General features: G+C 43.2%; 1 long non-coding RNA gene across 1 annotated transcript; it reads right to left on the reverse strand.

Annotated features, from left to right (window-relative positions):
- Positions 1-258: 258 nt before the first annotated feature.
- On the reverse strand, positions 259-8,208 carry LOC144689608 (uncharacterized). Its single transcript, XR_013578672.1, has 3 exons — positions 7,899-8,208; positions 5,948-6,077; positions 259-1,751 (listed from the first exon to the last, which is right to left on the reverse strand). It is a non-coding gene; the product is annotated as an uncharacterized LOC144689608 (long non-coding RNA).
- Positions 8,209-10,902: the final 2,694 nt, after the last annotated feature.

Raw genomic sequence — 10,902 nt, forward strand, 5'->3', positions numbered from 1 at the left:
ATAAGGTGGTTAAGAAGGCATATGGGATACTTGCCTTTATTAGCTGAGGCATAGAACATAAGAGCAGGGAGGTTATGCTGGAACTGTATAAAATGCTACCCTGCAACTAAAGGCCACTTTAACCGTTAGTGGTGGGAAAGCTTTTAGAATTGATAATTCAGGACAAAATTAATATTCACTTGGGAAAATGTGGGTTAATATCATGAATCTATTTCAAACTATCAAAAATCATACCAAAAAACTATAAGAAGTATAGGCAGGTTTTATGAATTTTAATGGTTTAACACATTCCAGCTGCATAATATAAAGGTTACATGGAAGGTGGGGTACTGGCAAACCTGGCATACAGTCTGTGTACAGATCTCACAATCCTAATCCACATGTTTCTAATACTGGTATATGCAATTGCCTTGAGTGCATTGTTTGTGTCAAATGTCTGTGCCTGTAAGATGGTCTATGGGCATATTCTGTAACCACTGTCGCTTTCTCGGGTCCATTGTCTACTTATAATATTGCTTATTTATAATATTGCTTACTGAATCAATGTTAAATATTTATTGAAAAAGGATCATATGTTAATTCTATTCATAAATAAACACCCAAATCAATTAGCATCAAAAGATCAATTCTGAATCCTCTTGAAAGAAACATAAACTTTCATTAGCAGTTTTTATCTCATATATGAAAATAGCAATGTTCTACAGTTGACTAAAATGAGCTTTCAATGTTGCTCCTGGGTGAATTTTACAGTACTCGCCGGGCATGTTTTTGGCCAGGGAGGCACGTAAAATATGATGGGCGGCTAGCCCACTGCCTTCCTTCCCATATCTGGCCCATTCCCCATAATATGGTAAGTGGGTAAGGCGCCCACTAGCCCTCCTAGCCTTAAGCCTGTTGAGGGCCTTAATTGCCCAAATCAGAGCAATTAAAGGCCTAATTCTGGTGAAAAAGCGGGGAAGGTGAGATGCCACCTTTGGGGGGTACCCTGTGCACAACGGGGGCACCCCCACCCGCCCAAGATGCCTACCCTGCCCTGGCCGCCAAAACCCAATTCCCACCCCTCCCTAGGGTGCCCAATCCCTTCCCACCTGAAAACCCTAGACTTATCTGAGTCTGGGATCCATGCTGCCTTCTTAATGGGACAGCTTGCGCCCACTACTCAGTTCTGTCACTACAGGAACTGCAAGAGCTGCTGGCTGCAGGGCTACCTCCACTGAAGGGAGGAATTCCCAAGCTGAGCTTGTTAAGGCCGTCCACAGCATATAATCGCCAAGGGGCAGCCTTTTTTAAAGCCGGCCGGTTTGAGATTTTACTCCCTCTTCCAAAATTGACACCCTGACTGTCCTTTGTTTAATTCTTTGATGCACCGCAGTCAGAATTCTTTGCTACTTAGTCCAGTCCAGTGAGTAACTTCAATGTTTTTAGTTATTCAGAACATGAAACAACATCAAACCCATTGTAATTTACAGATAGCTATGCCTAAGCTGTATTTATCACATCAAAACGTCAGCTCTTGTTTCACATAAATTAGCTGCCTTGATGTCCTTAATCAACTGCTTCATTTTGTTATTTACCAATCATCACTGTGTCATATCAGTCTTTAATCACCATCTTCCAGGATTGTTTCTTCACAGATTTCTTAGAATAATTTCATGCCAAGTTCCTGAATGTTTATTCTTCCATTAACTTTCCATTAATTTGCCCAGATGCTCACAATCCAAAAGGTGAAGATGAATTTCTCCTGATTCCACCTTAATGGGAAATTGATCACATGTTAGTTATTTCTACTTCATGCTGAAAACATTATTTAGTATTGTCACATATTTAGTATTTTTACATATTGTAATCATTGTGTTAAAATAAAGACATATGATGGTTTTTAGAAGGATTAGGGATTGCAAGAATTAAATGACCCTTAAACTTTTTGCTGTGCTATGATCCCCACAGACATCAATAACTTTTAACAGATGTGAGTTTCCCTATGATCAACTCAAAGTATCACACAATAAGATTTCTCTTTTTAAGGTGTTTGCTGCAACAAATACACTAAAATTAACATAGACTAAACATTACTTAGTGGGCAATTAATACACTAAACTATAGATAAAAGTATTCCCTAGCAGCTTCTTAACAAAACTAAAAACATCACACCACGTTTATACAATACACTGCATTCTCTGTGGACATGTAGTCTTGAGTTTAAAGTCCAAATTTCCTCCCGGCTCTAACAGAATCTCTTCTCCCCACTTCACCAGGGTAAAGCTTCCAGTGTCTTTTTGAACAGTCAAAAAGTCAGAAACAAACTCAGCCCTTTGAGCATAATTGAATGGACTTTCCATTATAAGGTATCCTTTAGTGAGTCTGTAGTCTTTAACTCTTCATAATCCTTGTTTCCTCAAACAGGAATTCTGTCGTCACCATCCCTCCATTTGGTGATTAACCCCAAAACAGTCTGGCATAGCAGCACCTGTTGTAAGTCTTATTCCCAAAAATCTCTCGGTCTGACCATAGAGCCATAGAAAATTACAGCACAGAAGGAGGCCATTCAGCCCATCTTGTCCATGCCAGCCCGAGGACACCCAGGTGCCCTTTCTAATCCCACCTTCCTGCACCCAGCCCATAGCCCTGCAGCTTACAGCACTTAAGGTGCAGATCCAGGTACTGCACCCTTATTGTCTATGGGCTGAATTTTGCTGTCAGCGAGCAGGGGGCGGGGCCCGCTCGCCGATGCGCAAAATGACGCAGGATGACATCGGGGGGAGCCCCGATGTCATCCTGCCCATTTAAATCGTAAGGAAGGTGGGGGCACAGTGAAATCAGCTGCGGGCCCGCTGACCTGTCAGTGGCCAATTGAGGCCATTGACAGGATCATTAAAACAATTAAAGGACCTGCCCGTCCAACCTTAAGGTTGGTGGGTCGGCCAGGAGACCCGGCGGGGAATAGAAAAAACATGAAACGTCATCCACCGGCGGGATGAGGTTTCATGTAGGGTTTAAAAAACTTTAATAAAGTTTTAGTGAAATTTATTAACATGTCCCATCTCGTGTGACATTGTCACATGAGGGGGACATATTAAGGATTTTTTTATTTTTCTATTTTTAATGTTTGAACAATGTTCAGTGATCTCCCTGAGGCAGCACTTAGCCTCAGGGAGATGTACGCTCTTTCGTGTGCATGTGCGAAAGAGCGCGCTCTCTCATTTGGGGAATTCCCCCCCCACCCCCCGCCCGCACAGGAAGCGCATAGCGCTTCCCGCCGGACATCACACTGGGCGGGCCTAAATTGGCCCGCCCACTTAAAATGGCAGCGGGGCCCGTTTCTCCATCGGGGATCGGCTCCCCGCCCACCGGAGATTGAGTCGGGCCCGCCCACCCGACAGGCAGAAAATTCTGCCCTATGAGTCTGCAAGCAGCAAGAATAACTGCCTTTTTCTTTGTGTTCAGGCATTAAAACGTGCATCTTACTTTCAATAAGTTTCAACCTTGGCCCCTGTCCCCATGGCAACCAGATTACATGGACTTGTGTCCTGACAGACTTCGTATGAGGTCACATGTTAATCTCCACTACTCCATTTTACCTTGAGATAAAGAGACAGCTTAAAACAGAACGATTTTTTCATATCCAGAGGTCATAACAGCTGGAGCCGTTGCCCTACAAAAATGCACTGCTCTTGGACTGTCTGATGACTCAAGGCAGACGCAGTATCATAACTGTCCTTGTTATTACTAAAACTAATTGTTATTGCTAGAGGGAGAGAAAAGAACAGAATGAGACTTAAAGCTGTCCACAGTGCTTATCTCTTTTCTCTTCTAATGTCGGTGGGAATGTGCTGACTTTTACAATTTGTTAAGATGGATATCTTGTACCATTATTCAGTACTGATCTTTCATAGATTACAGTAATATTACATTTGCTAATCTATGATTATATTACTTTAGCCTTATTTCTCCCCAGTTATGATTAGGGAAAATGAGATTTCTAGACCTAGATTTTACTTACAGATATAACTTAGGTTGTCATCAAGATCCCTGAGCGTGTCATCAACCATAGAAACAGAAAGCAAGAATAGGAAAAGCTCGTACTATGGCTAAAACCAGAGGCCCAAAGTCTGTGCCTGGACACAGAATGTGCTCGACCCATGATTGAGTAGAATAGGGGATACACAAGATACACCTTGGGTGGATCTTTCTGTAGCTCCAGTCTAGGGGTTTATTCTAGTGACTTTGGGTCATTCTCAGTGTAGAAGAGGCAAGGAAATCAGCAGAGAGGTGGATAAGCAAACATGAGCAGGAGGTATGGGGAAAGGGTCACACCTTCTAACAAATCTCAATGGTGTTATGTAATTCTCAATTGTTCCTTGTGAACTGCTGCTCAAACACTGCATGTATTAAGTATCACTTACACTCTTAAATTAAAATTATAGCTGTTACCCATATGGAGTCAGCTTTGACTTAATGGAAAGACAGTCCAAAGGGACTTCAATTTTGTTACCACCGTCTATTAAGGCAATTTGCCCCCTGTTCTATGTGTGGGGTTCAATTCTGCTATAGCAACAACTAATCAACCAATGATTAAACGGTCTTTATTGTAGAATGGTAACTTGAGGTCTTTCACAGTCACTGATCTTTTTTTGGAAGAGTTAGAAGAGATAACTGAAAACTTGGAGGTTAATGTTAACCTAACCTGTTTGGAGGAAAACTGATAAGATCAGATTGGTCACCCATTTTGCACCTCACCCTTCCTTACTTAGAAAGTAAGGTCAGGCAGGGTATAAAAACTGCAGTCAATCTGATCCTATCAGTTTTCTGCCAGATCAGTGAGGATGGAGATGATGGGTGATCAAGATTTAAAGCAAGACAAGGTTTCGGTGGTGGTATAGTGGTATTGTCACTGGACGAGTATCCTAGAGGCCTACAGCAACAGTCCGAGGACCTGGGTTTGAATCCCACCACGGCAGATGGTGAAATTTGAATTCAATAAAAATCTGGAATTAGAAGTCATTGATATCCTTTAGGGAAGGAAATCTGCTGTCCTTACCTGTCAGACACCTATGTGTGACTCCAGATCCAATGTGTCTGACTCTTAAATGCCCTCTGAATAAGGGCAATTAGGGATGGGCAATAAATGCTGGCCTAGCCTGTGACCCCCAAATCTGATGAATGAATAAAAAAAGTCTATTAAGGAGTGTGTTCAGTAAGACCTGATTGAGAGTATCAGTGTCAGTGAAGATAAGAAAGGGCGATAGCAAGTGGTCTTGGTAGTGGATATGACATGGAATTTTGAAACTTTGCACTGAGTCCAACAAAATATTGCAGTTGTGTGTAGATTGGATCAAACTGAGGGAGCAGCCAGAGAGAGGATAGAATCAAAGATTGTAGGTATTGTACCCTCAGAGAAATACTACTAGACTAGTAATGCGGAGGTCATGAGTTCAAATCTCACCGTATTAATTTGTAAACTGAACTCAATAAATTCGGTAAGTTTTGGGCTGGCACCAGTAAGAAATTACCCTTCACAAAAGGAAAGTTGCCATTAAAATATAGGAATTTTCAATAACATGAAAAGCTGGATCTTTCCTCCCCACCTTCCTACTATGGTTTTAAATCCTTTCTTTCTCAGATATCTACATATATATGTCTACTTTTCTCTTCAATTCATGAATATTGTCTGCTTATGTGATTGTACTGAGTTATTCTACAACTCTCTAGCACCCTCTGGTGGAAAAAGTTCCAGCCACCATTTCTCCTGAGCCCCGACTTCCAATTTTTCACCTGTATCCTCTGATATTTTAAATCTTCAACAGAGTGAATAGGATCACTTTGTCAAATCCTTTCACAGATCAGACTTATAGGCCATATATTTCCAGTGAGATGTTGACCTGAGTGTCCCATTCAGGATCAGAACTCCTATTACCGACCCTGATCAGACAAAAAGAAACACGGTCACCTTGCTCCAATTTTTCCGTGCAATCTTCCGATGGAGGATCCTGTAGGACTCAGTCAGCACTGAAAACCTCGGAAAGAACAGCGGAGAGAATTCGTGCAAAAATCACACCCCCTTTTTATGGCAGTAGCTGCTGTAATCTGGTAAATAGAGAATTTAAATGTCCCAAAGTTTCTTTGAAAATCTATGCAGAGAAGGTAAATGGGTAAAGGGGTAGGGTGGGTGAGGAATGGGGGAAGTGAGTAGGGTGAGAAAGGGGGTAAGGTTGTTAAGAGGGTAAAGTAAGTGGGTAAAGGGATAGGGTGGGTAAAGGGGTAGGGTAGGTAAGGTAAGTGGGTAGGGTGGGTAAGGGGGTAGAGTGGGTGTGGTAAGAGGGTAGGGTGGTTAAGGTAAGTAGGTAAGGGTGGTGAGGTTGGGTCAGGTTGGGAGGGAAGTCAGGGTGCTTGGGGTGGGTCGGGCATTGGCAGCTAGTCAGGTTGGGTCATGGGGGTCAGAGAATCGGAGGAGTTGCAGGTTCGGGAGTGTCGGGAAGCTAGTTGGGTGGGTCCGAAGGGGAATCAGAGGGTTGGGGGGAGGACAGTCGGGTGGTGAGGTCGGGTCCGGGGGTGGTGTTGGGAGTTGCGGGGGAGCCAGTCGATGGGGTCGGGTCATGTCGGGTCAGGGTGTGTTGGGCAGTCAGGGGTTCAGGGGCGGGGATTAGTCAGAGGTTCGTGAGGTGTAGTCGGGATCAGAGGCAGGAGTTGGGCAGACTGGAGGGTTGCTGGGGCTCGAGGGAGGTCGGTTGTATAGCTACCCAGGAGTTAGACTAGGATTTTTCTGTCTAACATTCCTGGCTAACTATCCAGGTAAGTAAGTGGAAACTATCTAAAGTCTCTGACTATGACTATAACTATCCATTCATTTAAATAATATAAAGTATTATAGAAATGCAAGAAGTTTCTTCCTTCTTGATTAATACAAAATATTTAAGAAAATACATAATACTGGAATGGAAAAGATGCAAGAATACTGTTTCTTCCTGACGGTATTTATTCATTTATGGGATGTGGGCATCAATGGCTAGGCCAACATTTATTGCCCATCCCTAATTGCCCTTGAGAAGGTGGTGGTTAGCTGCCTTCTTGAACCACTGCAGTCCATGTGGTGTGGGTACACCCACAGTGCTGTTAGGGAGGGAGTTCCAGGATTTTGACCCAGCGACAGTGAAGGAATGGCGATATATTTCCAAGTCAGGATGGTGAGTGGCTTGGAGGGGAACTTCCAGGTGGTGGTGTTCCCATCTATCTGCGGCCCTTGTCCTTCTAAATGGTAGTGGTCATGGGTTTGGAAGGTACTACCTAAGGAGCCTTGGTGAGTTCCTGCAGTGCATCTTGTAGATGGTACACACTGCTGCTACTGTGCATCAGTGGTAGAGGGAGTGAATGTTTGTGGATGTGGTGCCAATCAAGCAGGCTGCTTTGTCCTGGATGGTCTCAAGTTCTCGAGTGTTATAGGAGCTGCACTCATCCAGGCATGTGGAGAGTATTCTATCACTCTCCTGACTTGTGCCTTGTAGATGGTGGTCAGGCTTTGGGGAGTCAGGAGATGAGTTACTTCTTGAATATACTCAGTGACCCGGCCTCCACAGCCTTCTGTGGTAGAGAATTCCATGGGTTGACCACCCTCTGAGTGAAGAAATTTTTCCTCATCTCAGTCCTAAATGGCCTGCCCCGTATCCTGAGACTGTGGCCCAAAGGTGAAAGATCAGCATCATATGGGTTTCAAGGGGCTACCAGTCATGAAATATGTGGTCCTCGGATATATTTGGTCAAGACATTTGGTAGTGAAAATGTTACGTTCATACATATAGACTATTTTTACCTTCAGAGATTCACAAAGAAGAAGGAAGTTGGGAAGAATCAAATGATTCTGATTAACTGGATGGTTGGGATACGAGTAGAGTACCAATACTTACTCCAACACAAGTTGTGCCTGAAACCAGTTCAGGTCTAAATCAGAGTCAGACAGTCATGTCTGAGTGGAAAATTCAATTGAAGGTCAAGGGCAAAATCAGTCCGTTGGAGAAAACTTCTCCTCAGGCTCAGGGTAAGATGTGTTAAAGTCCTTCCCCACGTTCTGAAAGTTTAGGTCAAGAAAGGAGATACCCTCTTAGGAATAGGAAATCAGTGGTTAAGTTGGATTTGTAAATAAATGAAAAACAAGAAATGTATATAAGTTGTATGGACTTTAAATTTTGCTAACTTTTTTTATTAAGGAGGGAGCAATGTAACACAAGAGCACAAAAACAGAAGCAGGAGTAGACTATATGGCCTGTTGAGCTTGCTCCACCATTCAATACGATCATGGCTGATCTTAGACTTCAACCCCACTTTCCCACCCCTTCCCCCTATCCCTTGATTCCCTGAGACACCAAAAATCTGCCTGTCCCAGCCTTTAGTATATCCAGCCATGAAGCATCCACAACCCTCTGGGGTAGAGAAATCCAAAGATTCAGAGCCCTCTGAGTGAAATAATTTCTCTTCACCTCAGACCTAAACGATCAGTCCCTTATCCTGCGACTGTGCCCCCATGCTTTGGATTCCTGGACCAGCGGAAACAATCTCTTAGCACTCACCCTATCACCTCTTCAGAACTTTGTAGGTTTCAGTTAGATCACCTTTCATTCTTCTAAACTCCAGAGGATATAAGCCCAATTTATTCAGCCTCTCATCATAGGTTAACCCCTTCATCCCAGGGACTAATTTAGTGAACCGTCGCTGTACCACCTCCAGTGCAAGAATGTAATTTCTTAAATGTAGAGACCAAAACTGCACACAGTATTCCAGATGAGGTCTCACCAAAGCCCTGTACAATTGTAGCAAGACTTCTTTATTCTTGTACACCCATCTCCTTGCAATAAAGGCCAACATGCTATTTGCCTTTCTAATTGCTTGCTGTTCCTGCATGCTAACTTTCTGTATTCCTTATATTGGTACGCTCAGGGTTCCAATAATTTCTTGTTTAATGCTCTGTCCAATGGTGTAACTATTGTTAGGGGGCCTATAAACTACTCACACCAGTGTTTTCTGACTCTTGCTATTCCTAATTATATTGGTTCTATTTCATGATCTTCTGAGCTAGATCTTTCCTCAATAATGTCCTTCTGTCATCCTTTACCAAACAGGACACCAATCTGTCTGTCTTTCCAATTTTTCTTTTAGCATTTCTTGCCCATCACTAATTGCCCTTGCTAGGTCGCTTCAGAGAGCAGTTAACAGTCAACCATATTGCTGTTGGTCTGGGGACACAGGTAGGCCAGACCAGGTAAGGATGGCAGATTCCCTTCCCTAAAAGGAATTAGTGAACCAGGTGAGTTTTTAATGACAATCAATGATAATTTCATCGTCACCATTACTGAGACTAGCTTTATATTCCAGATTTATTAACTGAATTCAAGATCCACCAGCCCATCACATTTGAACCCATATCCCTAGAGCATCAGCCTAGGTCCCTGGATTGCTAGTCCAGCGACATTACCACTACACCAGCACCTCCTCCTGCACACTCTGGAATATTTATTTCCCAAACTTGATCACCTTGTAACCATGTCTCTGTAAAGGCAGTTAGATCTAAATTATTGGCCTCTATTTGTGCCACTAGTTCACCTACCTTATTGCAGATACTCTGTACATTCAAATAAATAATAGCACCCTCTTGTGGCCATTTTATGTATGTGTACAAGCAAACGGAAAGAAAAACAGTTTCAGTTGGGTACTTGAACTCATGCACGCACCAGTCTCTCTCTGTCCTGCAGGATATCACAGGTGTGGCAACAAATCTTTCCTGCACTCAGCCACGCTGTCCTCATTTGACAGTGAGGCAGGACTGGCAAGCTGACATTCCCGAGAAAGATTCCATTGGTTTCAACTTTCTGGTGAAAGTGAGGCCTCATAAAGGCAATCTATCCTCCAGTCAATGGCCGCAAACTCAATAAGACCGAAAAACGAGCATGGGGATTGTGATACATGGAAATAGCCTTCACCCTTTGCTTGCGATGCAGCCTGTTCATTTGAATGATGTAAGCCCACTGTTGAGTGGCTGCACACCTCAGCAGCAAAACTTGAGAAGCTGGAAGTACTTAAAGCCAGCCTGCATCTCTTATAGAGGGAGGTGCATTCTGGCTAGAGCAGAACCTGGAATTGGTCACAGGAGAGAGTGAGCGATAGAAGAAAAGCAGGGGTAGTAGTTACAATGTTACTGGGTTAGTAAGTCATGGACTCATGCTCCAGAGACAAGAGTTGAAACCCCACCATGGCAACTGGGGGAATTTAAATTCAGTTAATGAATAAACATGGTATAAAATGTTAGTCTCATTAATAATGATTGTGATCACTGGATTACTTGTTAAAAAAAAAGTTGGTTCATTAGTGACCTTTAGGGGAGGAAATCCACCATCCTTCCAGCCTGGCTTACATGTGACTTGAAACCCAAAGCAATGTGGTTGGCCCTCAGCTGCTCTCTGAAATGGCTTAGCAAGCCACTCAGTTATATAAAACTTCTACAGGGGAAGAAAACACTGTGGGTGTACCTACACTACAAGGACTGTGGTGGTTCAAGAAGGCAGTTCAGTCTCTGCTTCTCAAGGGCACTTAGGAATGATCACTGAATGCTGGCTTTTTCAATGATGCTCATACCCTAAGAATGAATATTAAAAACAATTATGGCACAGCATGACAGAGAGTAGGCATCAAGATTTCTCAACGCTGTACTGGAGACTGGTGGAAGATGTGCAGAGGAGGAGAGTATAGCCCCAGGATGCAGTGTCATAAGAAGCTCAATGACATCACAAGTGTGGTGAAGGTCAGTAAATGCATGTTCAAATGCATTCCTTACCCGTTGCAGGACTAGCCTCGTAAACTGGTCAATGCAATATACCCTGCATAACTCACCATAAAAGCATAAGATGTAGGAGCAGAAGT

The sequence above is a fragment of the Cetorhinus maximus genome, chromosome 1 (genome assembly GCF_964194155.1).
Source record: "Cetorhinus maximus chromosome 1, sCetMax3.hap1.1, whole genome shotgun sequence".
NCBI lineage: Eukaryota > Metazoa > Chordata > Chondrichthyes > Lamniformes > Cetorhinidae > Cetorhinus > Cetorhinus maximus.